Source organism: Athene cunicularia, assembly GCF_003259725.1.
Source record: "Athene cunicularia isolate RWA chromosome 3 unlocalized genomic scaffold, athCun1 chr3_part1, whole genome shotgun sequence".
In the NCBI taxonomy this organism is placed as follows: Eukaryota; Metazoa; Chordata; class Aves; order Strigiformes; family Strigidae; genus Athene; species Athene cunicularia.
Genome location: NW_020799097.1, coordinates 84863392 through 84879396, shown reverse-complemented (window position 1 = coordinate 84879396; position 16005 = coordinate 84863392). Strand labels below are relative to the sequence as shown.

General features: G+C 38.8%; 1 long non-coding RNA gene across 1 annotated transcript; it reads left to right on the top strand.

Annotated features, from left to right (window-relative positions):
• Positions 1–30: 30 nt before the first annotated feature.
• On the top strand, positions 31–1811 carry LOC113477683. The gene is made up of 2 exons (XR_003397943.1): positions 31–513; positions 1173–1811. It is a non-coding gene; the product is annotated as an uncharacterized LOC113477683 (long non-coding RNA).
• The last annotated feature ends 14194 nt before the right edge of the window (positions 1812–16005 follow it).

The window sequence follows — 16005 nt, the reverse complement described above, 5'->3', positions numbered from 1 at the left end:
TCTTCCTAGACAGACGCCACAGTTCTCCGGTCAGGGACCCACGCCGCGGTGTCCTCCGCCCCCTGAGGCGGCGGGACGTGAGCAGGGCAGCGCCACGGGCTCCGCTGTCCCTGCGCGCCCGCGGTAACCCCCTACGGAGGGGGGGGGGCATGTGGAGCTGCCCGCCCCCGAGCTGGGGCCCTGTGGTTGGGGTTTCTGTTTAGCTCGATGGGCTGCGGTGCGTCGCCGCAGAAAGCGCGGGGTCCCGCCGCGCAGGGCGGGCACCTCTGTCAGGGGGCAGGGAGAGCTGTGGGGCCTCGCCGCCCACACTGCTCCTACTCCTCCTGCTGCTCCTTCACCCCCTCAGGGCCGGGGCGCAGCGTGCGGCGCAAATCGGGAAGGCTCTGTGGGCAGGGAGGCAACATATGCAATAGTAGTTGAGTAAGAAGAAGAAGGAAAAATAACATCTGTTATTTACCTTCTGCAAATGGCTGTGTTTTGCCTAGACGTGTGAGCTCTCTCTAAAGCACTTAGGTAAGCTTACTTCCACAGTGAATTTCTCATTTGCTTAGATCAGAAACAGTACCATGGAAATCAAAGCTTAGAATGAGTTATTTACAACAACGAAATTAATTCCACTTTATTTTGAGGTTTTCGTGTGTTTTTCAAATAGTTTTCCTGTCTGGATATTTGCTATAGATTGTATCTCACATTTGAATTGCGGCTGACTGAAAACCAGGTATTTATTACTTACTGATTTTATGGGTTTCATGTTAGAACTGAATAGGGTTTTTTTAGAGAAGCTTTATTCATCAAAAAAATGTGCATTTGCTGATTTAAAAGTTAATTGCAACTGCATTCTTTTGGCTGAATGGTTTCATTCGGGAACATTTTGGAGTTGCAGTGTTGCTGGCTCACTTTGCTTACAGAAAAGAATCTGGTTTGCCTGTGTTCTGGGGACACTCATCAGAGAACTGGGAGCAAGATTTTTTGCATTTGGCACATAAGTCTTGGAGGGTGTCCTAACTGGTAGGCTATTCAGGGAACAAAAGATACTTCTGTTTGTGTGCACACAGCTATTCATTTTTATCTAAGACTCTTACTTTGCATAATAAGACAAGGGTGTATTGGTTGAGGTGTCCAATGGGAGAAGCATAGTAACTAACCAACCTGTTTCTCCTCTGTCTGTATAGGTCATCAGATATTTACACGTTATATACTAAACTGGACATCATCAACCCCTCGAGAGACTTCTTCATTAACTCATCATATGACATCATGAAGTCCTAAAACTGATGGTTGGGATATTTTGGGGATAGGGCATCAGGGTGATTGTTGCTCCTTTGTAAATAATTGCTTACTCACTACTGCTGTTCTACTTTAGAACAGGAAAGACTGGTAACATCACTTTATCTCCTTCCTTTTTTATATATCTTGTACTAAAACGGTTGGGATACTTTTACAGATGATTAAACCATTTTATCCTTTGTTGGGCCCAATATATCCTCTGGAAATGCTAGGAGAGAGAAACTTAATAAAATCTGTGGAACTACAAGTCTAAGCAAAAGTATGCACATAGACATTCAATATTTTTGTTTCAGGAAGGTTATTTCTCACAAAGAACTGTTCTTGCCATCTGCCTACTTTTCTCCCAGGATTGTTTGCGATTATTCTTTGATTGCCTCTTCAGATGGAATATGTTTCATTATTTCAGATCCTTTGAGGAAATTTTGTTGTCAGAATGGAATGCATTTCAGTTTATATCCTGAAGTGTCTGAGTTTAATGGTATTGGTTAAATAATACTAGTTTAATAAATAAACTTAGGAATTTGCTGGTCTGTCACATGTTTTTTTGACTGACAGTCTGTTTTCAGACAAATCTTTTATTATCATCTGAAGTTAATAGTTGTGAAGCTGTCCATAGTGACTGTATCTGGATTCTAATGAGGAAAAGGTAGGTCATTTAATTCTAAAGGGTTGTGAAGCTAATAAAACCGAAAAGCTACCTTAGTTATTGCTGCATATGCTGTGAATATATGACATTGTCTGAGTTGGAGAAAGAATTGATTTTTCTTATCAATAATTTAACATCTTGAAAATAAGCTTGAAGCTCTTCAGAGAATTAAGGTTTGGCTCAAAAATGTTTTTGGCTTCAGATTTGATACCAGCTTGCTTAACCTGATTTGTCATGTACTGTAGACTTTAATGCAGGAAGGAGGGCAGTCATATTAAAGTTATAAATCTGTTATTCCTGTAAAATCCTGCTTTTATTTATACAAGCCACCAGGAGCCACTTTTAGAAAATGCTAGGAGATAAAAACTAACAGAACTGCTGGGACTGAAGCTGATTGTTTCTGGTGCACATAAAGATACAAACAGTAGGACGAAAAGTGTGGAGTCAGCCATAACCATGCCTAAAATACTAACTAAAAAGGAATGCATATATACATCTATACATGCGTGCACATGTGTAAACAGGCTTTTTCCATCACCTGCCAGGCATTTGGTTTACGCGGTCTCAAAGATGGCACTGTCGGATATTTTGTAAACTGAGGTTTCATCTATATGTGCATGCTTGTGATGGGGGGGGTGATAAGCCTGATCTCAAATGTTAACTTCTTACATCTTCATCTTCTGTAATGGAGACTGCTTCAGGAGCGCTGGGACATATATTCCAGAAACTACCTTACATGCCCTGTTATTAAGATTTGCACAGCAGTGGTGGCGGTGCAAGGACAGAGAGAATGGGGCCTTGTTATGCAAAAAACTCAAAGGCTGAATGGAAGGTTTTACCATCTGAAACCCAAGGTAAAACTGGAGGGTGAGAGCTGGTGAGTGGATAGCTGGTTCCTGGTCAGTCAGTACCAGTCATCACAGTTGGCTGTGTACTTGCCTTTCAGGGGTTTGCTGTCCACGCTATGGTAGATGATTAGTTTTGAGGAGGGATAAACAGAGGCTGTGTTAATTGACAAACAAAGGTGAACATATGACTAAAACTAGAGCTGATGTTGGCCTGCTTATTGGAGGGACTAATGGATTACATTGGAGAACTTGCAGAAGAATAAGGATGCTAGTGAAGGGTTGTGAAGAAGTTGGCAATTAGAAGATGCTTCTGGTAGCAGTGTTTTGAAGTAACGTAAGGGAGACATGGTTGGCGGCCGTGTAAGGAAAGAGAGAACAGGTGTTGAATTGCAGTGGTGAGAGCCTCACTAGGATTCAGATGGCCTGTGAGATTAAACAAGTGTCTGAAAAGTTATGGAAGAAAGAGTGTTAAGAAGCATCATAGGAGAAAGGCAGTCGGAGGATCCTTTCACATGTTGTAATTTAGCTCAGTCTACTGAGATCTCCAGGTGAGGCACTTCTCATGCAAGTGTTTTCTGCAGTTAGCTAATTGTTAATGGTTAGCTATACTTTGAGATACACAGTCTTCAGGCTTCTGAAAGGGGAGACTGCTGTGCTGTAATTTATGAGAATTCCCTTTTAATTTGCTTGGGTTTTGAACCCAGAATGTTTCCTTATATGAGAAATACTACTGCTTAATATATTTATAAGCTGCCAGTAAATTTTTGATAAGGTGATTACTACAATCTGTTTCTTTTAGCATATGAAATTTGGTACAAGTGACTAACGCTTATGTTAGATATTTTGGGCTTGATAAAATAAATTGTTTTGGCAAATATGATTGATGCCTTTCAAATATTTGTAGTATGTTGAACTTTGCTTCCCTTTTGCCAATAATATCTATAGTTAAGATTATGTAATGAAGTGTTCATTTCTGCTTTAATACTGGAATGAGTAGTACAGGAGGTTTTGCAAAAATAAGATGAAAAAAACACATTATCTTCACAGAAGAAAATCACTATTATAAATATAAGGCCACCACTATTCCCTTAAGCTTTTTCTGTTAATGTGTTTACTTAAAACGGCTTGATAAATCTATACCCATATTCACACATTGTGCTAAAAATGTGGCTATACGGAGAATGTGATCTGACTTGTAAAGGAATTTTTTTTCGCTACATTATGGTTTTGCACAATATACTTTTAAGTGGTGTTTGCAGAGTTCTACTTGCAGTAGTTATGCTGATTGTGTCAGTGAATTAGGTAAAATGCTAGCCCTTCAGGGAAAATAAGTACTGGATAAAAATTAGTCTGTAGGGAAGCCTGTTAAAAATTAGTATTTCAGAAAAAAGACTGTGGCTGAGGAAATACATGTGGCAGGTTAGTCAGCATGAGTAAGTCCACTGAAGTATGATGAAGGCCTAGGGAGAGATTCCAAAAAATTATGGCCTGTTTTGATTTAAGGCCATGGTGTATCTGAAGTGAGATATGGTAAAAAGGAGTTACCTGCTTCTTAGTTGAGGAGTGCCAAATACTCTCCCTGCTTAACTCACTGAAATGTGAAACAGAAGTGCTTTACCCCTTTTTACAGAACTACTATAGCACTAGCTAATGGGTCAGGCATCTGAGTAGGTTAGGATTCCAGAAGTGGGAGTGTACAACAAAGAAATGAGTTGAATTTGCTCTGCATATTTTTTTTTTTTGGTCTGTTTACTTCTACTAACAAAATAATGCATAAAGAGAACTGATGAGAGCCCAGGCAGGAGAGAAGCTGGAGCCAGATGACAAATTATGGATTAAGGACATTGCTGAAAGGTGGAGGGTTCCTGGCACAGGACTGCTCGTTCTGACCACAAATTGTGTAGAGCCCAACGACACCCTGGAAGTGTGTTTCTAGCACTTGCAAAAGGCTAAATCTGATTGTATTAGGCATAATTTCTTGCCAGTATTTGAAGGTGTAAGTGAAACAATAGGTATTCAGAACTGATGAAGTCTCTGTTAGAGGATTTTATAGACACGTATGTGCATATCCATATACTAAAGCTATATATAAAATATATACTTACTATATATATATATGTAAATTTGTTACATATATGTATGACAAGCATACTTAAGGAGTAATAGCTGTGTCTTTCTGAATGTCCACATTTTTTAATCTCTTTAGATACCTCTCTGTCTGACGTGGGGTAGCAGAGTTTTGAGAATGTGAGATGTATGGGATCTATCCTCCATTCAAACCATACCATTTGTGACTCTCTATACAAGTGAGGAGATTAGATTTTGCATGTCGGCATCTGAGATGCGCTTGGTTCAAGAGGCATTACGCATCACTACAGCCAGCCATAAGTGTCCTAAGCAGCGTTCAGTCACAATATTTGACTTTTAAGTGATTAAGGAAACATTTTGTGTATTTTTAGTTTATAACAACTTAAATATTTTCCAGTTCATTGAAGAAGGAAAAGAGGTAAAATTTGGAATGTATATATTTCAGTCTTCTCACGCAATTCTTCTTTTATTAAAGGACAGCCTGTTGTTAGTGGGATGGTGGGGAGGAAAAAATCTATCTTCTGAGCCTAAGTTCAACTGCCACGTTCTACATCAGTGAGACTTCCACTAATACCCATTTCCTGAGATCATACTGAGATATAGGAATGAGACATGAAACTGTATTCTGAATCTCTGGTCTTGTTTTTTAGATTGACAAGTAGACATCAAGTATAGAAAGGTAATCACATCAACCTCTGCTAATGAGCTTGTTTATTTCCTAACAGTACTTTCAGAACAGATGGGACATAGACATGAAAAAGCACAAGAGGTAATCATCAATAAGCTTAGAAATAAGTCTGAATTACTTTGGCTCAGTGGCTGAAGTAGTAAGTTCTTTAGGTGCAGTATTCTGGTCTGTAACTCACAAGGTTACAGGAGCTGTGGTTGAGACCAGAAGTTTATCACCATCCCTTGAAACTGGAACACAAACCATTTCCATGAGTCGCTGAACTATGGAAACTTGGCCTCTTCTAGCTTAGGTGACAGCTGAGTTCCATGGGATCCAAGAACATAAGAGTTTTGATCAAACCTTTTCCTGAGGAAGGAGCAGCTATAGCATCTCAGTCTTTCTCATCCCCTTCCCTGGACTTCATTTTCTACATAGGATACTGTTTGTGCTGTTGCTTCTCCTGTAGTAGGGAAATTCATTTTTACCCAAGTGCTTATTTTCTTAAAGTTGGTGGGAATTTAACCTTTGAATATTGTTCAGTATTTTGCTACTGCATTAGAGGTGGGGGAGACAAACTCAGGTTTTATGGACTTACTGTGCCCAAAGTGCAAGGAAATAATTCCGATTAATGAGTCTTTAATGTCTATCAGGGGGCTGTAACCTGCCCCAGCTCCATTTCAGGCTACTTGAGTGTCTTTCCATGCTGTGCTGTCCTCTCTTGATTTCCTGGTTAAGACGATGAAAATAAGAACTAGTGTTATGCCAACACATAGTAAATAAAACACCTTATTATAAGGCAAAGCAATGACAGATATGAAAGCCAAATCAAAAAGTAGTATAATTCTCTCTAATAAACAGTAGGTTCTGTGGAAAAAGGTGAAATGTGATTTATTTGGTTTGGTCAATATAAATAACTGTATAGCCATAATAGTCTTCTGTTGTATCTCTTGGTAGGTTGTGTGTCAGTGTAACTAGAGTAAGCAATAAGATTGATCACATAAGTTTGTTAAAACCAGTTTATTATTAGTAAGTTCAGATACCACTTCTGAAGAGTTCCTGCTGGAAAAAATGGTTGTAGATGCTAGAAAGGGTTAGTTTACACAACTGTTAAGAAAACTTATGCAGTCCTTCAGAGTGAGTATTAGGTGATTTACCCGAGATGTAGGACACCTACATTTGGAAAAGTTTAAGGATGTCCTTTTTTTTATCCCTGGGGATACTGTGCAGCATAGCTTTGTATGGAAACTCTGGAGGAAGAATGATAGAGGGAAAATCACTGTGGGGTTTTTGTGTGTTTGTCTTGGGCTTAGTTAAAAAAAAAAAAAAAAAAAAAAAAAAAAAAAAAAAAAAAAAAGTAGTTTGTGCAATTACATTGAGTAACTGTTGGGAATTCTGTCTGGAGACTTGCCAGAGGAGTAGAGCTTTTAAGTGCTTCTGCAAGTTTTGGGAGAAAGGTGACTGACTCTAACAGAGATGCTGTTATTGCTCCTGCAAGATGAAGGACTGCATCAGGAATTCAAGATGTCATGGAATTAATGTTGTGTTGTGGCCAGGAATTGCCCCTTGTTCCCGAAGGTACAGTGGTCCAGATGTTCTACAGAGTTGTTTCATACCAGGCTTTGCTGTTCTGTGGCTGTGTTCCTGTTTGTAGTTACTCACTGAGATAAAAACGAGTAACTCACCGATGTAGTCTCGAACTGAATCTCAGAGTTGTCTGAGATGAATGTAGGGACTGTCCTCACCCCCACCGTTTCTTATGCTTTTGGTCATCAGATAGATTTCCAAGGATGTAGTGGTGCTTTTTTCTCAGTAGGTACAAAAATGAGTTCTAAGTCACCACCACAGATAGAGCAGTTATATTATTTTATGTAGCACTAAAGGGTTTCTAAAGTTACTTAATAAAATCAATGATGCAGTTTCCTGCTTTTGTCTTCATGGTCAAAACTAATCAATGCATCAGAGAAGTTAATATCTTCATTTCTTTTATATTATGTGACCAAAACAAGCCCTTATGAAGAGCTGCCTTTCCTTCTCAACAGTAAGCATCTTAATGTTTTTTCTGTCAATAATCCTGATGACATTGTTGCACTTATTTTGATACCAGGTACAAACATTGAAAACTGTAAAAACAAAACAAAAACCAACCCAAAATAGTCTCTTGACCTTCTCCCTTCTTTCTGCTTGATGTGTTTTGACCTGATCACAGTGAAAACAAAGGGAAGATAGGGCATAGTTCAGAGTGAGTGTGTGGGTCAGTGGGAGTACCTACTTCCCTTTGAATGATTTTAGCTTTCATTGGGGAAATCTCACATGCTTGGGTGACGGGGTCTTGTCCTACCACCTGCTTTGTGTGCTGACATAATGCCTTGGGGAGCTGTTCAGAGAAACAGAAGACTGAAGCAGTGTGAGAAATTCAGGCTTGTAGGCACTGTGTTGGACAATAAATATGAATAAAGGTAGATGGCTTTTGACTTGCCCCATGGCAATATGGTGCAGCCTATTTTCCCAGGCGTGTCTGTGCAACTGATTAGAAGCAGCTGTTAGAACAGGCAGTACCCAGCTGCTAGGGTTAACTGTGCTGGAAGGACTCCAGATACACTGTTTGTGAGGAGCTACAGCAAGTAAGTGTGTGTGTGTGAAGAATGTAGGACTTCTGTGGGAGTGGTGAAAGAGAAGAGGAAATACCTGGCTGTTGTTAGGTTTCCTGTTCTTGAATGGGGATGCTGAGAAGAAAGTGTGGGTGGGGTTTCCTAGCTCCCCTTGCCTGGGAAGAAGGAATAGCCTGTAGGAGAGAGAAGCAAGTGTTAGGAAGCTCTAGTCTGTAGAGATGTTGGTGATCCTCTGATCTTGTCAAAGCTCGTTTTCCACTTTGCTTCCAAGTGTGTCTAAGCTCTGTCTACCTAAGTAAAAAAAGGTCTCGGTTGAAAAAATAAATTATATGTTAGCTTGACTTACAGAAGAGTGCTCTGGGTAATGATATTGCTAGCCAGGTATACAGTGTGTATGGAAAAATGGGTGTGAAGATTATCTGGGTTTCCATGTCCTCTAGAAGTTTTGCAAAAAACAGTTGTTCTCTGTTGCATAAAACTTAAAATACTCCCTCTGGAAAGGGCATGAAACATTCTTTTAGCTTCTTGTGGTGCTTTTGGCCTTAACCAAATAAAAGGCTTCCCTGTTACATTTCATGAATGATTTAAAACTGGCTAAATAACTGGTTAAGTATCTTTAGAACTTAAAGGGTGTATTACTGTTAAACTTATTCCTTCCTATATTTTCTAGAGATGGCATGGTCTTCTAAATATTTTCTGGGAGAGAATCCTCAATTTTCCAATAACTTTTAAAGTGCATTTATAGGAAAATGAACATCTGTCTTTTTAAAGCTGTTGTCTCTCTTTAATTTTTTTTTTCTATTATTACTTTTAAGTAGCTTGTCAGGGAGGTCTCCTTGAAAAGTGTCCTTGAGTAATATTTCTGCCTTATTCCTTTTGTAGTATGCTATTCTATTGTGCATGGTGGCTAAGATCCTATTGTGCTTGGCACTACAGAATCATAAGCTAAAGAGAGACTCTCCTAGAGACTTAGCTGTAAAGGATATATCCTTCCATAGCTGTCTGTGGAAATTAACTTTTTTTTTTTTTTTAATGACTAGTATTTTCTATCTCCTAAATATTTATTTATCTGCTCTTCGTTCAAACTCTGACAGTTACTTGGCTAGATTAGTTGCTTAGGCATACTTTCAGTTTCAGCAGTTTGAGCTCTGCCTCTTGCTGTGTTAATGATCTCAGGTGGCGGTGCTTCTGCCGAGTATCATTACCTGGTAGCAAAGTTCATGCTGTCTTTAGCAGTTACAGTTCCATACCTACTTCTCTCACTTCCTTGTTATACAGGATGATACTGTCCCCTAATGTACTTGAGTCTCCTTAACTCAGCCTTCAGAGCTTATTCATTTGCTGTTGATTCAAAGTGACAGCTGTACCATCAATCTGTCTGTCAGCTTTCCCCCATCTGGTGAGCTGGAGTATGCTCTCCTTCCCATATATGTTCAGGGATGCTCTCTGGCCCCTTCTGCTCTGCAGGTCTGCAGCACCTGCATCAGAAATTGAAGGCAGACTCTCTCTGTTCCATATGAGCACTCCGTGTTTCAGTGGTAAAACTATCATAGGAAAGTGAACCCATAGTAGAGAATTCAGGCAAACCATGTTTTTAGGCTTGGGACAATTCATATGTAGTGTTCTAGATCTGCAGTGTAGCTGGTAACAGGCATATCAGTACTGTTTGGCTTGCTTTGTTCTGAATACTGCTGAATATGAATATTTGTCCTTGCTGACTGCCACATTGCTGAGTTTGACGTGCTGTTGCCAGCGTTTTGAGTCTACTGACCTAAACTTCGCATATGTGTAAGTAGAGACTCAACCAACTGTTATCTTGTGTCAGAGTAGATCCTGCTTTGTGTATAGTAGAAGTTAGGAAAGTCTGCCTTTTGAGAGAAAGAGGACAGCTGTATCTGATGGATATCTGATATCTGATGGATCTTTCAAAGAGTTGATTGTGCCAAAAAACACAGCATGAGAATATCCCCTGGGTAAGGTGTACATTAGGTTGAATTATTGATGCAATGAAAAGTAACTGTAGTTTTCCTTATTTACATTGCTTTGTATTTGTACAAACTGTAAGGTAATTATTTCTGTAAAAATAACGAGTCAGTCAGCACTTGATACTTACCAAGGAGCCATAGTATTTGAGGATGATAGAAATCTTCAGAGTTCCTTAAACAGCCCAGACTGGAACTGTGCAAAATTAGCATTGTGTTGAATGATGTGTCATGCTTCCACAAAATGCTTAAATTACTTGGAATGAATCTTACTATTTAAGTGCTTTCTGGGGTAACTGTGTATTTCCTGAAAATTAGAAGAAATGAAAGAAAAATGTTCTACTTCCAGTACAAATCATGCTGTAATTTTTAGCTAGCGTAAAACAGGCAGTTGGAAAGTGAAACTTCTGCATCAGTGAACCTGTGGGCTCCTTCAGAAGGACTGCTCTGTCACATTTTAGTTCCTGTTAAAATAATTAGGATCTTTAAAAGATGCAACATTCTTTATATCAAATGGCTAGAAAAATCAAGAACATTTTTTCTGGTTTTGTGTTGTGTTTGTTGAGTTGCTGTCTGCCATACGGTGATGTATAAAGACAATTTTCCATTCTGAGAGCCAGGCTATCCACAGAATTGGGTAGGAAAAAATTGAGCAAAACTTGCCCAGGGGATATTGCTATACTTCTCCCTTAGCACTGTCAGCACCAAAAAGATTCATTTATTCAGTGTCCCTTTTGATGTTCCTCTGAATTTGAAAGTTCAATCTTCAATGAAATAAGAGTATCTCAAGTGGAAAGAGATACCATGTTGAGATTTGAGTTCCACATATCTTTTGATGTCTTATGAATGCAAAACTTTGTGTGTATTTTCTGATTGAAATAAAACAGCCTATCTACCTGACCCCTTGGAGAATTCTTAAGAACTTAAAATATGTATGATAGGAAGTAATCTTTAAGTCTAAGACTAAAATATTTCATCTGTTTCTCCATACCCCTCACAGACTTGCCGTGGTTGTGGCTTTTCATGTGATGTAGTGATCACAAAGACATCATGCATTTCTGTGTGAATGGTTTTAAAAAAGAAAGCTAAGCAAGTTCATACATAAACTGTGTGAACTAAAAGTTCTAATAGATAATTGTCATCTAGAGTGTTGGTAATATTAACACATTCTGTGTACTGTTTCTCCAGCCCTAAAAACTTGCAAATGACACTGGTGAAACAAATGCTAGAAATAATTTTTATTGCTAGAGTAATCAAAATTGTCAGTTTAACTTGTGGACCTTTAGAGTCTCTGACCACATGATTTGAATTTTGGAGATCTATTTAAAAATAAAGAAACGTTTCTCTCATTCTGTTTGGAGGACAGGGAAAGTAAAATAATTTTTTTGGATATTTTTCAAAACAGAAACAGTCTATCAGTATTGTAATCCTTGCATCATTCTTTGGGGGTTGAACAATACTCTCACCGAGGTTTTGAATTCTGTGGAGATACTTGAAAAATAACATATACTGCCATCAGACTGAGAGGGGTGGTACAGGTGGGTTAGCAGGAACCTTGGTAGCACTGTTCTTCTATCCCACTCAGAATACTCAGAATCAACATCATAGTGATGTCAAAATCATAGAATTATTTAGGTTAGAAAAGACCTTCAAGGTCACAGAGTCCAACTGTTATGATCCAGGTTCGTTCCCTTCCTGTTGGTTGAACTAGGTGATCTTCAAGGTCTTTTCCAACCTAGACGATTCTGTGTGCTTTTTGTAGGCCTGGGACATCTGTCCTTGCCATAGTACCACTATTCTGATGAGAGATGTGAGTAGGAAAGACAGCTGCTGAAAAGTGCTACCTGCAGGTGGTGGTGGTGGTGGTGGTGGTGAAGTCAGGTACTTTGCATGAGTATGTTTCATGCTAGTGACAGTGATACCAAAGAGGATCAGACACCAAGTGAATTTGTCAAGTTATTTAAGAAAAAAACATCACACCATGTACAGAATTGGGAACATGCTTGCAGTAGCATCTATAGCAGCCTCAGGAACAGAGCAGTATGTGTGTTCTCACTTGGTCTTCAGGATGCTGCTTTGGGGATTGCCAAAAAGCAATGGCGAAGGTGACAGAATAAGGCATTTCCTATAAAATGGAAAGTCCAGATTTTCTGTTTCTTGAAATATGAAGTTTTTAAAATATAAATTAAGCTGTATATGTTAATATAGAGTGGGTTGTGCATGGGGTAGGTTTGCTCACTATAGCATTCTTGTCCACTTTTGATTTTTTGGATATGAGAAATGAGGAAGGCTAGTGGCAGCCTGGGGGTAAGTGCTAAGTCTTGCCTTGACTGTGGTGTAATCCTTGCAGAGGAGGCAGCAAATGGGCCTCCGTGTGCAGAACAAATCATAAAGCAGACGTGAAATACAGTCAGTACCTTTGTGTGTGGTGTTTACTTTGAGATAATATTTACTTATACAGTGGAGCACGCTCCTCTATTGTACAACAAAAGCACACCCAATAAGCCTGCTCTGAAGAGTTCTTTATTTTCTAAAGGTAAATATTTTGTTCTATGTAGAGGAAAGGGAAAAAGGATGAATATCTAGGAGACAAATATGAGCAACAATGCGAGGCAAAAATCTTAATTATCAATCTTCCCAACGATTTCTGATTGCACTGACTTCTTTTTAAAATACTCCATGTACGTCATAGTATATCTCTGATTACTCATTGGCATATGTGGGGTTTTTGCTACCGTAATTCTCTGAAAGTCCAGTGGACAGTTACAACATTAATTACTCAGTTTTTCCATAGTGCTTTTTATTTAAATGCAGAGGCATATAAAATTGAAGGAAATTCAATTAAATGTGGCAGGCAGTTGCTCATTTAAGTCGGTTCAAAGAAAATGATTGGAGAGAGGATTAAAACAATTGTAATCAGTAATGTTGGAAGTTTGGGGTTTTTTTAAAGAAATGTGAAAAGTCTTTGGGTCAGCATTAACAATTCTGTGTTTGATTTGAATGTCATTGAAGATTGTCTCCAGCTTCTGTTCCCAAAAGGACTAGATGAATCTTTTTGAAGGTGATACTGAGTTAAAGATTAATAGCAATAGAGGGGGAGATATGATGGGGCTAGGGTGGGGGAAAGGGTTAACTCTAATGCCTTACAGGTTTGACTTACTAGCTTTTAGAGGTTAATTTGTAACAAAGAATTTTATGAAGTATTGAATTTCATGAACTACTTAACTGTTCCCATGTAAACTTAAGCCTTCGTTCTTTCAGTCTTTGTGAATACCTGTTTAAATCTGTATAAGTGAAAAAATGCTAAAACCAGCCTTTGGTTCACCAGCACAAAATACAATTCACTACAATAATGTTTCTATTTTCTTCTTAGAACAAGATAATGCAGGTTATCAAGTTTTTGAGCTTGTTTGGAAATGGGAGATACTGTCCTCCACCCAAGTACACTAGACGGGCTTGTAGGAGTCTGCAACAGGTTGAAGACTGCTGCTTAGTCCAGACAGACCAAGCATGTAGAAAGCTACCCTTGTGTCTTCCTTGTTCTTAGACTTGTCGTATTTAATCCATATGCCTAAATTGATTGTACAGCTGAGAAAGGTACCTCTGTGGACAAGTGACTCCAGGATTACTCAGCACTGTAAAACGGTATCTGTCTTCCTTCAGATCCATGTACAATCTGTCTCTGCCTACACACCAGCTCTCACTTTCCTTCTATCTTCTTTCCCTGTTCCAGCATCTACTGCCTGGATTCTCAGTTCACGTCCTTTTTTTTTTTAGGACCAGAGAGCTCTAGTATTGCTTTTTAAAACTCTCTTGTGTTTTTGAGTTGGCCTTTCCAGGAGGAAAGTCTTTGCTCTTCATCCAAATCTGTTCATCTCTTGTAGAACTTTCATATGAAATACACTGTTTCTCTCAAAAAAAATAATGGTTCAAATTGTAGGATCCCTGGCCTCCAGCTTGCCTCATAACAGTCCAAACCAGCAAATTCAGAGAAACGCTTGATCATAGCAGCCTTCAGCGTGTTGGTGAAGACTTCAGAAAGATTCAGCCTAGGACCAACACCTTTTGTAGGAATAAATTTAGCCCAACAGTTATTGGTAGAGTTCTAAGCAATCTCAACACTTCTAAGAGAAGCGCTAGACAACTTTAATATATATTACCAGCCTTTTGAATGCTTGCTTGATCATTGCCTTACCATTGCATGTTTTACCTTGGCAAGTGAATCTTGTCAGTACAATTACATCATGCAGTAGAAGTCAGGAAGTTTGCTAGCACATTAGAATTTAACCAAGACAGAACTGGGTCTGGGCTCAAGAAAAGGAGAAATTATAGCCTGAAACAAATAATTCTTGCAGCAAGAACAACCAAGAACTATTTTTACAAGACACCGAGCATGTACACTTCTAGAGATCCAGAGGCTTCTCAACATGACAGCTCTTGCCATACAATTGGTAGGAGGGATACCTGCTTAAATTTGGAAATGAGAAAGAGTGTCTGTACTAAACTAAAAAAGGTTATTTTAAGTGTGTAGCTCTTGCCTTTGTGATTTTTCAGTACTAGATGTGTTATTTTCACAAACTGTTCTAGTTCAGCTTCTTTCTCCCCATCTTTTTTTAAAGGAGTGGGAAGGAGTCACACATCCTTAACGCATCTTTAATATGATAGTCTGAAAATAATTCTAAGTAGAATATTCACAGTAACTGTAATGAATAAAGCTGTTACCTTACACCTTGTTACTTTTGTACTGCCATATCACAAGATATGATATCACTCTCAGGGAGAGCTCAAAAAGTTGAGAGCATAGTCTTTTTCAAAAGACTTGCTTACAGGACCAGAAGTCAGTTGTTCAGATAACCTATGTGACGTGATTGCATTTCTCCTTGTGCACTAACTGGAATAGCAATAATGAGTTTAGGCCTTAAGACTATGACTGTGTCTACGTTCGGAAAATTAGCAGGGCTAGGGGTTGTGTTTCAGCACTGTCCAGTGATTTTATATTCAGTGAGTTTCCTGGTGTGATTTTTCACCTGAGGCAATCACTGCTTTTTCTGACAATGCCTTGTGATGAATAGCTTGGGCTAACGACCTTTTCCAGTAAGCAGTAGGAAGGAAGCCCACCGTGTTTTGACGGAGGACAGATTAGCCATATGGATGCAAACAGTTGTACCACACTTCCTCATAGTAAGTAAACAGAGAGTAGCATTTTTAATTTCCCATAGAAATGCAGTTCTGCAGCCCAGTAAGACAAGGACTTGATGATAGGACTAAGCTCTTAAAGGATGCAAGTCTGACAAAAATTGGAATTATGTTCAGCAGCTGAAGTCTCAGCAGAAGCATCTTAGAGGAGATGACTGGTATCTTGAGTCTGAAGCAGTATCCAAATGCTGTAGGAAACAAATGTGATTAAAGTTTGAGTTCTCCCAGAATAATGATAATCATGAAGCAGTCTGTCTTTTATTTAATTTTTTTAAAAATTTATTTTTTAAAAGCTAAATGGTCTGAAAATAGAGAATAGAGAGTTGTTTGTAGCTTTTGAAGTCATAAAGCTCAGGGAAGTCATGGAAATTTTGCCTGAAATTGCTGAAACAACTTGAAAAGCAGCTGTATGTATAAAACCACCTTCACCTAACACTGATATTCAAGTGCTGATTAGTGTTCAGAAGTACCAGAAAATAACTTATTCCTTAGAGTTCTGGTTTCCCACACAAAGTACACTAATTATCTGCACTTGAATTTAGTCAGAGTGTCAGGATCTACTTTTCAATCTTATTTAAAGTCCAAAATTAAATGATGAAGAGAGATTAAAATATCAAGCATCCTTTTCCTAAACACTCTCTTCTTACTGGAACAGTGCTCACTAATCCTATAATAGGGT